The sequence below is a fragment of the Ovis aries genome, chromosome 6 (assembly GCF_016772045.2).
Source record: "Ovis aries strain OAR_USU_Benz2616 breed Rambouillet chromosome 6, ARS-UI_Ramb_v3.0, whole genome shotgun sequence".
NCBI lineage: Eukaryota > Metazoa > Chordata > Mammalia > Artiodactyla > Bovidae > Ovis > Ovis aries.
The window spans coordinates 19,663,889-19,681,921 of record NC_056059.1 but is presented as its reverse complement, the minus strand read 5'-3'; the positions used below and the strand labels follow the sequence as shown (position 1 = coordinate 19,681,921).

The following is an 18,033-nucleotide window of genomic DNA, read 5'->3' as shown; positions in this document are numbered from 1 at the left end:
TTCTTTTCTTTTCACAGCTATTTGTAAGGCCTCCCCAGACAGCCATTTTGCTTTTTTGCATTTCTTTTCCATGGGGATGGTCTTGATCCCTGTCTCCTGTACAATGGCACGAACCTCCGTCCATAGTTCCCTTCAATTCCACCTTGATCTTGTATAGATTGCTGATTTAGTAAATGCCTTTCCTGTATCCACTGAGGTGATCATCTAGTTTTCCTCCTTTTACTATTTTTTTAAATTCTTATTCATTTTGATTGCACCAGGTCTCAGTTGCAGCACTTGGAATCTTTGCTTGCGGCTCCCAGGATCTTTCAGTCGAGACATATGAACTCTTAGTTGTGGCACGTGGGATCTAATTCCCTGACCAGGGGTCAAACCTGGGCCCCCTGCATTGAGAGTGCAGAGTCTTAGCCAGGGGGCCACAAAGAAAGTCCCTTTTACTATTTTAATGAGGCTAATTCCATTAACGTATTTTCTAATGTTGAACTGTCCTTATACTCTTGGAAAAAAACTTAAATTGCTCAAAATGAGTTTTTTTCCCCCAGTTACTAATGTTTTATTTTTAATTTATCACCTTTGTTCATAAGTCTTATCATGTGATAATCATCTTCTGATGTTATCCTGATCCGATTTAGGTATCAAGATAAAGGCTACTCTAGCACCATTAACTGATATGGAAAAATACAGTTTCTGTTCTCTAGAACTGTTTTTATAAGCTAGAGATTGTCTTTTTCAAATGCTTGGTTCGCTGGCCTCTAAAACCATGTAGTATATCTGGGGACAGGTTAATAGGAATTAGATTTTCAACTGCTTACTAATGTTTTTGGTGATTATTGGCATATTTAGATTTTTCCATTTCTTCTTAAATCTCTTTCCTAAGGTGTATTTTTCTAAGACATTGTCTGGGTTGACTTTCTTATTTGTTTATCTACGCTGGTGATGAAAACTTAAGGAAAAAAAAAAAACTTAGGCTCCTAACTGACTTTGAAAAACACCTTGTATTATTTTTTTGACCCTCTAGCAATTTGTATTCTAACCTAATAGTAATGCTGTCTGGACCATGTTTTCTAAATTTATTGCCTCATACAACTAAATCACCTAACCCTCCTAGAGCCATGATAAATTAGAACTATCTCTTTTTCTTGATCTACTTGGGAATTTTATCCTAATATATCAGGTTAGTCTGACAGTGTTTATTCTTCATGAGGACTTGCTGGCAGCTATCAGCAAGATGCTTGAAAGTTTTTCTTTCAATGATGTTTAAATGTACAGACATTTATTGTATAGAATTTATACTCACATTGCTAAAGTTTTTGGAGGATTTTACTGTGAATGTCATAAAAAGTGCTTTTCAAGAACAAATTTCAGGAACAGTAATAGAAAATAGAGAATAGAATGGAACCCTGAACAGACTCCTAAAAAGAGGCATGTTGTCCTTAGCAAGACATGGTAGGATGTAGGTGTAGACAAATGTGCATTAAATCCTATCTCTCCAGTCAGAAGTTAAAGTGCTCAGCAGTAAAGAATCTCCCTGCAATACAGGAGACCCAAGTTCAATTCCTGGGTCAGGAAGATACCCTGGAGGAGTAAATGGCAACCTGCTCCAGTAATCTTTCCAGGAAAACCCCATGACAGAGGAGCCTGGAGAGCTACAGTCCATAGAGCTGCAAAGAATCGAGCATGACTGAGCGACTAAGCACATGACTTTATGTCACTGACAGCAAGCACCAACAGATGGCTCTCGTGATACTCCAAAACATTTGAAAGGATACCAGTTGCCATCAGATGCAAATAAAAAAGATTCTTATCAAATACAACAGGAGAGCAAGATCATCCCTGTGATTTCTTATCCCATCCTAGGCATTCCAGAGGAAAGGAAATAGAGTAGCTTCTACCCTTATTGTGGGTTTGTATGGCCTTCATAGTGTGTGTGTGTGTGTGTGTGTGTGTGTTCAATTTCCCAGTTTCTAACTAGTGCAATCCATTCAATATTTTTGAAATAATTAAGTCATAGATTGCCAGACTGAAGCCCAAAGGCCAAACCTAGCCCACAGCCTATTTTTACAAATAAAATCTTGTTGGAAAACAGTCATGCTCATTTGTTTATATATTTTCTATAGCAATTTTTGTGCTACAAATGCAGAGCAGTTTGGATAGAGGCTGGCCCCCAAAGGTGGAAAATATGTAACCTCCTACTTTTTAAAGAATATGCTTGCCAATCCCGGAGTTTGATTATTAGGTTTCAAAAAAGCTGGAAAATCAGTTAATCTAGGCAAGTGACTTTAAACTGGGGTTCATAAGTATGTATCTAGAATCTGTCATTCCAAGAAATGATTTATATTTTATATTTTATGTGTGCATTTTACTGGTAAAAGAGTCCTGTGTCTTTATCAGATTTTCCAAGAGGTCTTGTGATCCAACATGTGTTAAGGACTACTATTTTAAGTGAATATTGTTTATTTGTTCTTTTGAATGCTTATGCTGCTGCTGCTAAGTCGCTTCAGTCATGTCTGACTCTGTGCGACCCCACAGATGGCAGCCCACCAGGCTCCCCCATCCCTGGGATTCTCCAGGCAAGAACACTGGAGTGGGTTTCCATTGCCTTCTCCAATGCATGAAAGTGAAAAGTGAAGGTGAAGTCACTCAGTCATGCCCGACTCTAGCAACCCCATGGACTGCAGCCCACCAGGCTCCTCCATCCATGGGATTTTCCAGGCAAGAGTGCTGGAGTGGGGTGCCATTGCCTTCTCCGTTGAATGCTTATAGAATGGTCCAAAAGAAATGGCAGTTCACAGAACTGACTCAACACAATGAAATGTCACGCTAGACGTGTTAGGATGGCTATTATCCAAAAAAAAGAAAAAGCTTAAGTATTGGCAAGTGTGGAGAAATTGGAACCATTGTACAGCATTGGTGGCCTGTACAGAATCAGTACAGTTTCCTCAAAAAATTACAGTAGAACTACCACATGATCAAGAAATCCCACTTCTGGGTGTAGGCAGAAATGAAATCAGTAGCTCAAAGAGATAGCTGCACTCCCATGTTCATTGCAGTGTTTATTTACAATAGCCAAACTATTGGATTGGAAGAAACTTAAATGTCCATCAATAGATGAATGGATAAAGAAAATGTGATATTGATATTATTCAGCCTTAAAAAAGAAGGGAAGTCTGTGATCTGTGACTACATGGATGAACCCGAATGGCGATAGGGCCAGTCACACAAGGACAAATGCTGACTGTGACAGATATACATGCTATCTAAACCAGTCAAACTCACAGAAACAGAGAACAAGGTCATGGTTGCTAGGGGCTGGGAAGGAGGGAAAATGAGGGCTGCTGGTCCTGGGTACAAAGTTTCTGTTACGCAAGACGAATAAGGTCTAAAAACCTGATGAATAATATGTGCCTATGGTTAACAATGCTGCATGGTGCACTTAACATTTTGCTAAAAGGGTAGATCTCACGTTAGTTCTTCCCACAATAATAATAAATGAAAAACTGACCCAAAGGTTTTTTTGAAAGGATGCGGAAGTTAGTAAATACTGTTGTGTAAGGGAATTTTGTGTGTGGGAGAAACAATTTCCTAACACTCCAGAGTTAAGTCTAAGTCATTTATTTCTACTGATTTTGTGCTGTATATTGTTCATAATGTCTTATTTTCACAACATTGCCTGATGGGTTTTAATACCTCATTTTACAGAAGAGTGAACTAAGGCTCACTTAGGATACAAAATTTATTCTCAACAATAGCGAGCAATAGTAAGATTTGAAATAGCATATGATTCCTCGGACTGTGAACCACACACCCTCCTCACCAAAGATTCTTACATTATCATATGTTGTCAATGACATGTTGCTAAGGAGTTTAATGCTAGTTTTAAAACTGAGAAAAAATCTTCCCTTGTGGCTCCACTAGGCATCGCAAGGCTTGAGGTCCATCCCCATGAGGACAGGCACACAACTCTTCCCTCTGAACTCAGATTACTTCTACAGAGTGGAGTAGAGGGTTCTTCTCTTCAAAGAACTCACTGACTGGAAAGTGAGTCTGGAGAAAATTCTCTCACCAGTGCATTCCTCAGAGTTTTTCCTCTCCTCCCCTCCTTGGCTTTGATAAATAGCTCTGCATCAGCAATGAATTCAGGCTTTCAAAAGAGAAAGAAAGAGGTTTATTTTCAAGTTGTATCTGTTTTAGGCGCTGAACAAACCCTTATGCCAAAAAGAAAAAAGAATACAAACATGGTCGTTTGTGTGTGTATGTGGAGTTGGAGGGTAATACATGGGTTTGGGTTGTTGTTCAATCACTCAGTCGTATCCAACTCGTTGCAACCCCATGGACTGCAGCATGCCTGGCTTCCCTGTCCTTTACCAATGCCTGAAGCTTGCTCAAACTCATGTCCATTGAGTCAGTGATACCATCCAACCATCTCACCCTCTGTCGTCCCCTTCTCCTCCTGCCCTCAATCTTTCCCAGCACCAGGGTCTTTCCTAAGTGAGTCAGCTCTTCACATCAGGTGGCTAAAGTATCGGAGCTTTGGCTTCAGCATCAGTCCTTCTAATGAATATTCAGGATTGATTTCCTTTAGGATTAATTGGTTTGATCTTGCAGTCCAAGGGACTCTCAAGAATCTAACACCACAGTTCAAAAGCATCAATTCTTTGGCGCTCAGCCTACTTTATGGTCCAGCTCTCACACTCATACATGACTACTGGAAAAACCATACCTTTGACTAGACGGACTTTTGTCAACAAAGTAATGTCTCTGCTTTTTAATATGCTGTCGTATTTAATATGCTGTCATATCCAGGTTTTCATAGCTTTTCTTCCAAGGAGCAAGCATCTTTTAATTTTGTGGCTGCAGTTACCATCTGCAGTGATTTTGGAGCCTAAGAAAATTAAATCTGTCACTGTTTCCTTTGTTTCCCCACCTATTTGCCATGAAATGATGGGACCTGATGCCATGACCTTAGTTTTTTGAATGTTGAATTGTAAGCCACCTTTTTCACTCTCTTTCACCTTCGTCAAGAGGCTCTTTAATTCCTCTTTGCTTTCTGCCATATGGGTGGTGTCATCTGCATATCTGAGGTTATTGATATTTCTCCTGGCAATCTTGATTCCAGCTTGTGCTTCATCCAGTCCAGCATTTCTCATGATATACTCTGCATATAAGTTAATAAGCAGGGTGACAATATACAGCCTTGACATACTCCTTTCCTGATTTGGAACCAGTCCATTGTTCCATGTCTAGTCCTAACTGTTGCTTCTTGACCTGCATACAGATTTCCCAGGAGGCAGGTCAGGTGGTCTGCTATTCCCATCTCTTTAAGAGTTTTCCGCAGTTTGTTGTGATCTGCACAATCAAAGGCTTTAGCGTAGTCAATGAAGCAGAAATAGATATTTTTCTTGAATTCTCTTGCTTTTGCTATGATCCAACAGATGCTGGCAATTTATCTCTGGTTCCTCTGCCCTTTCTAAATTCAGCGTATACATCTGGAAGTTCTCGGTTCATGTACTATTGAAGCCTGGCTTAGAGAATGTTGAGCATTACTTTGCTAGCATGTGAGATGAATGAAATTGTGGTAGTTTTAACATTCTTTGGCATTGCCCTTCTTTGGGATTGGAATGAAAACTGACCTTTTCCAGTCCTGTGGCCACTGCTGAGTTTTCCAGATTTGCTGGCATATTGAGTACAGCACTTTCACAGCATCATCTTTTAGGATATGAAATAGCTCAGCTGAAATTCCATCACCTCCACTCACTTTGTTCACAGTGATGCTTCCTAAGGCCCACTTGACTTCACATTCCAGGATGTTTGGCTGTAGATGAGAGCCATCGTGGTTATCTAGGTAATGAAGATCTTTTTTGTATAGTTCTTCTGTGTATTCTTGCCACCTCTTCTTAATATCTTCTGCTTCAGTTAGGTCCATACCATTTCTGTCCTTTATTGAGCCCATCTTTGCATTAAATGTTCCCTTGGTATCTCTAATTTTCTTAAGAAGATCTCTAGTCTTTCCCATTCTGTTGTTTTTCCTCTATTTCTTTGCATTGTTCACTTAGGAAGGTGTTCTTATCTCTCTTTGCTATTCTTTGGAACTCAGCATTCAGATGGATATATCTTTCCTTTTCTCTTTTGCCTTTCGCTTCTCTTTTCTCAGCTATTTGTAAGGCCTCCTCAGTCAACTATTTTGCCTTTTTATATTTCTTTTCCTTGGGGATGGTTTTGATCACCACCTCCTGTATAATGTCACGAACCTCCATCCATAGTTCTTCAGGCACTCTATCTATCAGATCTAAACCCTTGAATCTACTTGTAGTAAAGAGAACCTATTGAATCTATTTGGGTAAAGAGAACCAAATCATAAACTAATTCCTAAATACATTATCATGTGATAGTCTTATTGGCAGTGAGAAGCCATTGAGTTCTCGGAATGGAGTGAAGGATGGAAGTATTTGTTTTAAAAAATGGGAAATATATTTGCTGCAAACAGAATCTAGCCTAAAACTTTTCACAATGTAATTATTTCACAATGAAATAATTGTGAAAAAAAAGTCTGCTGAGGTTACTTGAAAATAATGTAAATATACATATGGCCAAAATCTACCTTAAATTTTAAACTTGCAAAAAAAATGGAATTGAATGGACTTTCCTATTGTCCACCCTCTGCCTTTTACCTTTGGTGGCTTTTACGCATGAGAAAAAGAATTTGGAAAATTTGCCTTTAAAACTAGTAACTAGCATCTTTCTTTTTGATACTAGTGTTCCCGTGCTCTTTTGCAAGTGTTTTCTTGGGAAAGGTATTCTTGCTTTCCGGATGTATGGATCATTTTATATGGTGTGCAGTCTATCAAATTCTGGATCAAATTGCCTTTGGTTTTTTATATGCTGCACTCCAAGAACGTCAGGTCCTGACAATGACATTTCTGCTTCCTGCAGTGGGTGCCATCCCTTCTGGGTAACCTTTTGTGAAGTCACATGAGTGGCAGCTAGCCTAACTCTGGTTGTCCTCCTCTAGGCAATGACATTTGAGCTGCTGTCGTTTCATCTTGCAGCCTATCAAAGCCAATTTTTCCTCCAGGTTTTCAGCAACATTAACGATGATTACTCTTTTCCTTGTTGAATTTATAAAATGTGTCTTGGCATTTTCAATTACCCAGGCATTCAAGGAAACAAGCTTTTGTGTGAGTGTTGACTCAGGTCCACACCCACGCAAGTGACGGAGGTTCTGTAACCACGCGGCCAACTCCCCATAATAAGAGGGAATGTACGCATAAGCTGAATTATGATTTAATCCTATTATTTTAATCACCAAAATAAAATTCTGGATTATCCTTCCTAAATTAAAGGAGCAATTTACAGTTAATCCAAAATATTTTTTTGCATTTGATTTGGCTCTTTGATTACAATTTACTACTAATAATATAATAACTAATGTGAAGAGGAGGCAGAACAAAAACATGTGATTCTTGCAGGTAGAGTTTAGTAAAAACAGAAAATAAAAAGTTGTTTGAAACCAAAAACAGAATTTAGATTTGAAGACAGTCCTGGATTCACAAAGTAAATTGTCTATGCATGAAGCATGCCGCAGAGTTGTAAACGCCCACTATAAACTGTCTTCTTAAAGAGTCTGGGGGTTTTCCTTATTTCCTCCACACTAAACACCTTCTTGGATATGAAAGTTGGACTATTAAAAAAGCTAAGCACTGAAGAATTGATGCTTTTGAACTGTGGTGTTTGAGAAGACTCTTGAGAGTCCCTTGGACAGCAAGGAGATCCAAAAGTCCATCCTAAAGAAAATCAGTCCTGAATATTCATTGGAAGGGCTGATGCTGAAGCTGAAACTCCAGTACTTTGGCCACCTGATGAGAAGAACTGACTCACTGGAAAAGACCCTGATGCTAGGAAAGATTGAGGGCAGGAGGAGAAGGGGATGACAGACGATGAGATGGTTGGATGGCATCACCAACTCTATGGACATGAGTTTTGAGTAAGCTCCAGGAGTTAGTGATGAACAAGAAAGCCTGGAGTGCTGCAGTCTGCTGCTAAGTCGCTTCAGTCGTGTCCAACTCTGTGCAACCCCATAGACGGCAGCCCACCAGGCTCCGCTGTCCCTGGGATTCTCCAGGCAATCAGTCTATGGGGTCGCAAAGAGTCGGGCACAACTGAGCAACTGAACTGAACCGTCTTCTCACGTGCCTTCCTTATTCCCTTCCCCCAGCCTTCACCTGCTTGTGACCCCTGCAGTAAAACCTCTTCATTTGAACCACCTGCTGGAACCCTGATTGGTACAAAAGACTACGATGAGTAGACATGGACTGCTCCAAATGGTATCTTTTTCTTTTTTAATGGCCATATTGGAATGTAGATGTTGATGGGGGAAAAAAACTTGTAATAGAGTCTAACTTAAAAATGAAACAATTAACGTTTGACTATTCATTGCTGTTTTGTTAACATTTATCCTTATGGCCTCCTAGAATTACCTAACTTCCTGGAGTTAGGTCAAATTGTTTTATAATTTAGTGGCACAGAAACAGGGATTCTTTCATTAATTTCATTTTTGGTAAATTCTAAGTCTGGCATTATTTAAAGGAAAATAAAGTCATATGATCAGAGCAAGTATAAATTGTATATCTCAACATTCATTGGTCATTAAGTCAAACAGTTAAGCAAATATCAAACTGTTGGACATTAAAGTAGGTAAGGCTTTAAAGTTCTTCAAAGATCAAATCAAAGTCAGTAATGGAATTCAAAATGAATAATTCATTAATTTGCATAAGCATCCGAATTTTAACTCTCAATATTTCAAATCAAATATTATTTTTTAAAGTTGTGCAGGTGTCTGTGGTTAGTGTATGAATTAGCAATGTTAATTTGCTAAAATCTCACCCATACTAGCATTCTGTAACTACAACTGGTGTGTGTTTTCTTCTCATTAACATTTATGTTTCGATTTAAGATACACACACACACTTTGGAGAAGCTAAAGATTTTTTCATATAGAAGTCTTTCAAGAGTGTAAATCTGAGTTCATCCCAAATAGAATTAGAACAATCCCCCAGAAATGTCTCTTGTTTGCATTTGGTCTGAAACATTGTTCTTCTAAACTGTCCAGTTGTCAGAATTGCCTGCGGAGCATTTGTAAAACACAGATTACTGGCCTCAATCTCAGTTCTCCTGTAGAGGCTGGAGCAAGGTGGGACTATATCTGTTACATTCATCACTGTGTACCCAGGATGGAATGCATTACATACATTATGGCCTACCATAATCATCTGATGAACGAATAAATCAGAAAGTCCGAAGGTTGAATCCAGGAACCTGTATTTTTATAAGGGCTCCAGTTTATTCTGATGCCCAATAACTTCTCGAATCACTGATTTTCATTTGGAATTTTAGACCTGGAGGAGATTTTAGCCGTTTTTCAATTCAGCCCACTTGCTTTGTAAGTAAAAGAACATGATGTCTTAGCCATTAAATAACTTATGTGTAATCATATTTTCATATTTAGCAATCTATTTTAGGACACATGATGAGAAACAAGGAGAAAGGGAGACTACAAGATACAGTTTTTCTGTGTGTGTGGTGTGTTAAAATGCCAACATGGCTAAAGATTTTTTAAAATTATAGTTGATTTACTATATTATATTAATTTTAGGTGTACAGTATAATGATTTAGTGTTTTAGTGATTATACTCCATTAAAAGTTGTTACAATAGCTATAATTGCTTGTCCTATTCAATATAGCCTTGTTGCTTGTCTGTTTTGTACAGAGTAGCTTGTATCTTTTAATTCTATTTCCCTAAATTACTCCTCTCCCCAGTGGTAACTGCTGGTTTGTCTTCCATGTCCGTGAGTCCATGCACATCCCATATACATTCGTTTGTAGTATTTTTTTGATTCTACGTATTAGTGGTATCATACAGTATTTGTCTTCTTCTAACTTCCCGCACTAAGCATATCAGAGTCCCTCTATGTTGCTGCAAATGGCAGAGTTTCATTCTTTTTAGTGACTGAGCGATATTCCACTGTATATGTGTATCTACCACATCGTCTTTATCAGTTCATCTGTTGGTGGGCAATTAATTGGTTTGCTTCCGTAGCTTGGCTATTGTAAACCATGCTGCTGTGAACACTGGGGTACATGTATCTTTTTGAATTAGTGTTTTCATTTTTTTCTGCATACGTACTCAGAAGTGGAAGTGTGGGTCCTAAGGTAGTTCGATTTTGGGTTTTTGAAAGAAACTCCCTACTGTTTTTCCATGGTGGATACACCAATTTATATGCCCACCCACCAACAGAGTACAATAGTTCCTTTTCCTCCATATCCTCTTCAACATTTGTTATTTGTGGTTTTGGGGGTTTTTTGTTAATAGCTCACTCTGATTGGTATGAGGTGGTACCTCATTGTAGTTTTGATGTTTATTTCTCTAATAATTATTGGTGTTGAGCATCTTTTCATGTGCCTGTTCAGTTTTGTTCAGTCGCTCAGTCTTGTCCGACTCTTTGCGACCCCATGAATCGCAGCACGCCAGGCCTCCCTGTCCATCACCAACTCCCAGAGTTCATCAGAGTCTTTTCCAATGAGTCAACTCTTCACATGAGGTGTCCAAAGTACTGGAGTTTCAGCTTTAGCATCATTCCTTCCAAAGAAATCCCAGGGCTGATCTCCTTCAGAATGGACTGGTTGGATCTCCTTGCAGTCCAAGGGACTCTCAAGAGTCTTCTCCAACAACCCAGTTCAAAAGCATCTATCTGTAAGTCTTCTTTGGAAAAAATATCTACTTAGGTCTTCTGCCTATTTTTTGATTGAGTTTATATATATATATATATATATTGAGTTGCATGAGCTATTTATATATTTTGGATTGAAAGATATAGTTTTTACCTTAAATACAAGCCATTTTACAACTTGGCCTTAAGGACTGTAAGAGGTCAGCGGAAAGACAACTTGAAGCCAGACTCATCACAGTACTCACCTAGCTGAGACTCTTGGTCAGGACACTAGTTCAGGGATAACTGAGGAGACTGCTCTCCTCTGCTCCCTTTTCTCCCACAGATTTGCATCCAATTATGCCAAATACTTGAAGAAAATGTTTTGCTTTTGCTTAAAGTATCTATGGTAGCGCTAGTGGTAAAGAACCCACCTACCAATGCAGGAGAGCCAGGAGACATGAGTTCAAGCACTGGGTTGAGATGATCCTCTGGAGATGGGAACGGCTGCCCACTCCAGTACTCTTGCCTGGAGAATCTCATGGACAGAGGGGCCTGGCAGGCTACAGTCCATGGCATCTCAAAGAGTCAGGCATGACTGAAGTGACTTACACACACACAAATTATCTATAATGGCTTTCTCTTCCAATAAGAATTCCTCAGACAACTCTCGTGTTCTCTGTGCAGCTTAAATTAGGCAAATAGTAGAGAAGTTATTTTTTCTTGCAAAAAGCCTGTCAGTTCAGTTCAGTTGTTCAGTCATGTCTGACTCTTTGCGACCCCATGGACTGCAGCACACCAGGCTTCCCTGTCCATCACCAATTCCAGGAGCTTACTGTAACTCATGTCCATAGAGTCAGTGATGCCATCCAACCATCTCATCATCTGTCATTCCCTTCTCCTCCTACCTTCAATCTTTCCCAGCATCAGGGTCTTTTCCAATGAGTCAGTTCTTTGCATCAGGTAGCCAAAGTATTGAAGTTTCAGCTTTAGCATCAGCATGAACAGTATGAAAAGGCAAAAAAAGCCTGTCATTAATGCAAAATTCATTTGCTAACACAATATTTTATGCAAATACACCAAAAAATGTTTAATATCTAACTTCTTACTTGTGCCTGCATATTAACATGCTTAGAAAATATTTGTGGCTAGATAGTCGTCAGAAAGTAAACATTCAGTCACCTAGCAGTTATTCACAAAATTATTTCACTATGTTTAAATGGAATTTATTGCTGACCACAGTAATTCTTATCTCTCTTAAAAGGAGCTATGCAGCTAATATCGTCAAGAATATTCAACAGTCCAAAATAAAAGGGCTGGCATAATTTTTTAAAGTACTAGTAAAATAAAATTTAGCGTTTGCTAGAAAATGATCCCGGAGAAGGCAATGGCACCCCACTCCAGTACTCTTGCCTAGAAAATCCCATGGACGGAGGAGCCTGGTGGGCTGCAGTTCATGGGGTCGCGAAGAGTCGGACACGACTGAGCGGCTTCACTTTCACTTTTCACTTTCATGCATTGGAGAAGGAAATGGCAACCCACTCCAGTGTTCTTGCCTGGAGAATCCCAGGGACGGGGGAGCCTGGTGGGCTGCTGTCTATGGGGTCGCACAGAGTCGGACACGACTGAAGTGACTTAGCAGCAGCAGCAGCAGAAAGTGATCCACATTCTCTTTTAAAAGTGTGTGTATGCGTGCTAAGTCGCTTCAGTCATGTTTGACTCTTTGCAACCCTATGGACTGTGACCCACTAGGCTCTCCTGTCCACAGGATTCTCCAGGCAAGAATACTGGAGTGGGTTGCCATTTCCTTCTCCAGGATATCTTCCCGACCCAAGGATCAAACCCGTGTCTCCTGCACTGAGGGCAGATTCTTTACCATCTGAGCCACAGGAAAGCCAGCTATGTGCTGGTTGTATGCAAAGCACTATGCATGGAGTACTTCATTTATCTAAAAATGTAAGATGCTCAGGCAAGTATCATGTGTGGATAGTTTTGTATGTACACATATAAACATGTATGTGACCATGTATATGGCATACCCATATAATGATACATTACACAGTGCTTACAGTGTATTTACTTAAATACATAACATACAAAGTTTCTGGGCAGATATTAAAACCCAGTCAATCATTTTTATTGTGGTCGTCACTGGTGGTCTGCCCAATAGCCATTGCCGTTCTGTCTTGCCAACAGAACACTGATTTTGTTGAGGCAGCCATGTGCCAACCCAGGGCAGGAGTTACAATGGACCTAAATCCGTCATGGGTCTCATCCTCTGCTCCCACGGTGGGCCTAGGGATAGGAGCCAGTTCTTGTTTGGGAATGAGAGATGAGAGGAAGTCTGCTTCAGGCTTCTGGGAGGACGTCCCTCCTCAGAAAATGAGGATGTGCATGAGAAGAAAGCTCTTTTTGCTTCTACTCCATTGCCTCCTGCATAGCAGTCTTTCAGTTGAGAACGCGCTGCCTAGAGCTGTATTAGCCTCTTTGTGACAACAGGGCGCGGCGTTTCTGGTACACTGTGACTCAAGCGTGGCTTCTTGATTAGGTCGCAAACTACAGAACCAAACCCAATACCACCCACCACTGAATTTCATGTAAATCAATAGCAGCCACCATTGTTAGGGGTTCCTGTTGCTTTCTGAGAAGGCGTTCATGACTGATATAGTTAGTTCTGGGGAGTAGGACCAAAGGGGCAGGAAAGGAGAACCGTGTCTTATTTTAATTGTGTATTGTATTGTGCTGCTTTAATAACTTATTTTATCATGTATGGACAATACTTTCAAAACTACAGCGCAACTCATCTAATCTTTTTAAAATTGCATTTCTGAATATCTGCTGTATTAATTTGGAGAAAACTGAGAGCCATAATGTTTTAAATAGTATCCTAACTCATTAGCTCACAACTTATATCTAGGCATTCTTTCACCAATATACATATAAGCCATCCCTTGGAGTATTTGAGCAGTTAGCTAATTTTGAATTTTAACATCAAATTCTCCTTCTTTCCAAAGTATCTGTGAGTGCTTGTATGTCTCCCAAACAATATGAGTCTCACTAGCATGAGTTTGGAGGGGAGTCGTCTAGTGTGTCTACTGGGATTTACTTCCTACCCACAGTTTTTTCCTAAGTAACAGAGTGGGAATGAAGAATTGTTCCCAGTAGCTTGGGCTAAGTCAGGAGATATTTATACCAGGTAGATCATATCTGGTCTATATATACCAGATAGACCAGGATGAGGAAGAAAGGCTGAAACATTAGGCAACATGAGCTTAAGGGCTCAGTGGAGTTTCTGCAAGAAAGGACCTTTATCTTCGTACAATCTAATTGACCTTAATATCAAATTTAACAACTGTCAGCCTACGAGAAGGGTTATAACCTTTGGCATGTGCTTATGCAGGATTCCTGGGGACAAGGCTTGCCAGGGAATCCATTATTTTCCTCCCATTTCTCCTCAGAGCTCTCACATCTTAGGCTTCTTCTCTCCCTTAAGTGAAGGTGCAGGAATTGAACAGAAGTTGGTTTTGCCACCTGGAGAAAATGACAAACTACTGCATCATGAAAGCTGCCTTCCCTGTCCTCATCTGCAATCTTTAATTAGATGGATTCAGGGTGAAGAATCAGGATGAAGACAATTAGATCCAGGCCAGTCTTAACATTGCCACTACTGTGATCCTACCCGAAGAACAGTCCTCAAATTCAGGATCCCATTCACTTCATTATTTATAATGCCATCCTCTATGCCTGGTCCATCATCAAGACTTGTTGAGGTTTTCTCGGTTAAAGTTCTTGAAAACCTCACTTCTTTTTCAACTCCTTGTACTCTTTTGTAACGACAGTGTCCGCCTTTCCAGATCTTCATTCTCCAACTCATTTACATATGGCTGTCATAATAATTATTTGTCATCGTATGATTCCCTACCTAAGATTTACTGAGAAATAGAAGCAAACGTTTGAACAGACGGAGAGAATCAAAAAGCAATCATTTAATAACAAATGATGGGATACACATTTTTCCATGAGATATTCCTTTTCCTGATTTTTTTGCCCCACTTGTGCATGTAAGGGCTTCCCTGGTAGCTCAGCTGGTAAAGAATCCGTCTGCAATGCCAGAGACACCAGTTCAATTCCTGGGTCAGGAAGAATCGCTGGAGAAGGAATAGCCTACTCACTCCAGTATTCTTGGGCTTCCCTGGTGGCTCAGATGGTAAAGAATCTGCCCGCAATGTGGAAGACCTGGGTTTGATCCCTGGGTTGGGCAGATCCCTTGGAGAAGGGAACAGCTACCCACTCCAGTAACCAAGGACAGAAGAGCCTGGCAGGCTACAGTCCATGGGGTTGGAAAGAGTCGACACAACCTAGTGACCTTCACTTTCACTTTTGTGCATATAAACTTGTAGGGATATAGATGAAATAAGCATAATTCTATCTTTAATTGTATTAATTTAGTGATCCTCACTACTTAAAATCACAAATATAAAATTTTAGATTATTACCTTAAAATACTTCTTTTTCTCATCACTGAAAGAAAATAACTAAAGTATTTCCATTGCAGCTTCTACATCATGTCTTTGTCACAGTTACAGCTACTTTTTATCATCTAACAAAAGCAGACATGCATGGCTCTTTCTCTTAAAAGGAAGCCTGTAACAGAACCTAAAGGAAGTTCTGAGGGGAGATCAGGAGGAAAAACCTGGGTCTACAGCTCAGACTCCTTTGCAGGTGGTGCTTGGATAAGGCATTTCCTGGCAGCAGCCTCCTGGGTCTGATACACCACTTCAGTGGTCACTTAAATGCTACATTTTGGTTGAGAGGCCAAAGGAATGTCCTGATTTTAACTAGTCCCATCCATGACTCTTTACCTCAACTTACAGAAGATGCTGTGACACCTTCTGAGCTCTCAGTCTTTACCCAGTCAAGTAGAGTATAAATGGCTTTGAGACCTTTTCCTAGTAAGATGATCTCCAGAATCCCCCCACAAAAAACAATGCTCCTTTTACAAACTGTAATAACCATTAATCTTGGAACACTGAGAATAGAATAGCCTAAAATGCGCAAACCAGAGGGAGGTCTAGGACATCAGGTCCAAAGGAGCCTGGGCCCAGCTGGCTGGGGGTAAGGACACTGGGATGTAGAGGTGCCGCTGGGTCCCCAGTGCAGCTCCCAGATGAACCTGCAGTATTTGCCACATTGCCAGGTAGCCTGTGAGGCTTATGAAAATGTGTCTGGAGAAGTGGGGCCAGAGGACCAAGGTGGAGGGTTAGGAACAGCAGGTTAAACTAGAGATGAAGGAGGGTAGGAGGCCTCTGCTTCTGTAACTGTGAGTCCTGGGTTGGCAATGTGCAGGCTGAGTTCTGGGAACCAGGTGTTGGGGTATGTTCTGAAAATGAATTGAGAGTGGGGGAAAAAAGAGAAACAGCCTTTATGGTGCTCCTTTCATGTAATTACAGCACATCTGTGGGTCTACCTCTAGCTATAATAATTCAAACCTAATGAGAGTTTACTGCACAGGCCTCTATTGCCATTATATTATCAGCTATTTTCTCTTTTACAAGAGAAAGTACATTGTCATAAGGTTACAGCGTGTGCAATTTTGTAATGATGGACTGAAATAATCAGCTTCCTACGGCCCCAGCCTGCTTCTACATACACATAACACTTAACATGGAGCTTTTACACTGAAGTGGGCTGTAACTGACTCAAACATACATGTTCTCTGGCCTGGGAATACCTGCAGATCTACAATTGTGGAATCATGAGGCCACAAGGTGCTACCGAGCATAGATTTCGGAATCAGACACACTTGAATTAGCAACCGGACTCTGTCACTTACTAGCTATGTGACCCTGTGTGAGAGCTACTTAACCTCTCAAAGTCTCAAGTTCTTCATCTGAGAACCAGGAAGAGTACAGACTTACCAGTACTGTTGTTTTATTTCTAGAAAAGAAACTGAAAAATTCTACTTAGTTGTCCAACTTCACTTCCCTCTCTGCAAATAAAGGCCAAGGAATAAACAGTGTATGCCGAGTGCCAATGGCCAATCAATTACAGATATATTTTCTTTCCCCTCTGGAAAAATGCTGTTTGTCCTTCATTTGAAACTGAAGTTGGACTTAAAATAAGATAGCCTCAAGTGTTAGAACACTCTGAAACTTTTGTTTTTTAATTTTGGCTGAAAATGACTACCACTCAATACACTAAAGTTTAATGTAAAAGGATTCAAACAAAATAACACTACAGTGACAAAGTGACATGGAAACTGGATATAAAAAAAAATCATACATGCTTCAAACAGAATGCAAAATCAAAGTAATGGATAAAAAAGGATTTTATTTTAATTATACCTGCAAAACTAAAATAAAAAAGCCAAGTTTCAAAATCTTCTAAAGAATACTGACAACTCTATAATCAAATGATTTTTTTGCTTGAATAGGATTTACCACTATTTTTTTAAACTGAATATAAACATTTTAATATTTAGTGTTGCGTGTTATGGAGAAGGCAATGGCACCCCACTCCAGTACTCTTGCCTGGAAAATCCCATGGACGGAGGAGCCTGGTGGGCTGCAGTCCATGGGGTCGCTAAGTTGGACATGACTGAGCAACTTCACTTTCACTTTTCACTTTCATGCATTGGAGAAGGAAATGGCAACCCACTCCAGTGTTCTTGCCTGGAGAATCCCAGGGACAGGGGAGCCTGGTGGGCTGCCGTCTATGGGGTTGCACAGAGTCGGACACGACTGAAGCGACTTAGCAGCAGCAGCAGCAGTTACATGTTAAATTAATATTTTAAATGTTTAGTTGAAAATAGACTATTAAAAAACTCAGTATTCAAAAATGAGAATATTTCGGTATTAAACTATTCCACTACCAGAGATAAATTCTAATCCTGAAACAATGGCCCTGGGAATTTGAAGTCAAGCCAGTTGGTTACATTCCATGAAGTCCCCTCTGTCTGGCCTCCAAATCTGGGTGGGGCTCTGGCTTTGATCCTTTTGGGGATGACAGTGGCAACAGAAGCTGTCTTTCTAGGAACTTCTTGATCCAGGCCCTGCTCTGGTTTAAAAGTGAACTCCAATAGGGTTAGGCGAAGGTATCAGAGAAAAAATGAAAAATGTTGCTCTCTGATGACGCTTTTGAAATGTTTATATTGTTTTAGTCAAGTTATAGCACAATAAAGCGTTTTGCTTTAAAATCATGTATTGATCAGTATTTATTGCATATACAAGGATATTGGATATTGTCTGCCTAATGTATCACATTATGTTGATCTTAGGTACACAACTCCATTGGTATTTGTCCTAAAAATCCAGTTAATGATCAAATGTG

The 18,033-nt window shown here is 40.0% G+C and overlaps 1 non-coding gene across 1 annotated transcript; it reads left to right on the top strand.

The window, feature by feature from the left end:
- Positions 1 to 16,026: 16,026 nt before the first annotated feature.
- LOC114115454 (small Cajal body-specific RNA 18) lies at positions 16,027 to 16,104 on the top strand. Its single transcript, XR_003589794.1, has one exon. It is a non-coding gene; the product is annotated as a small Cajal body-specific RNA 18 (non-coding RNA).
- Positions 16,105 to 18,033: the final 1,929 nt, after the last annotated feature.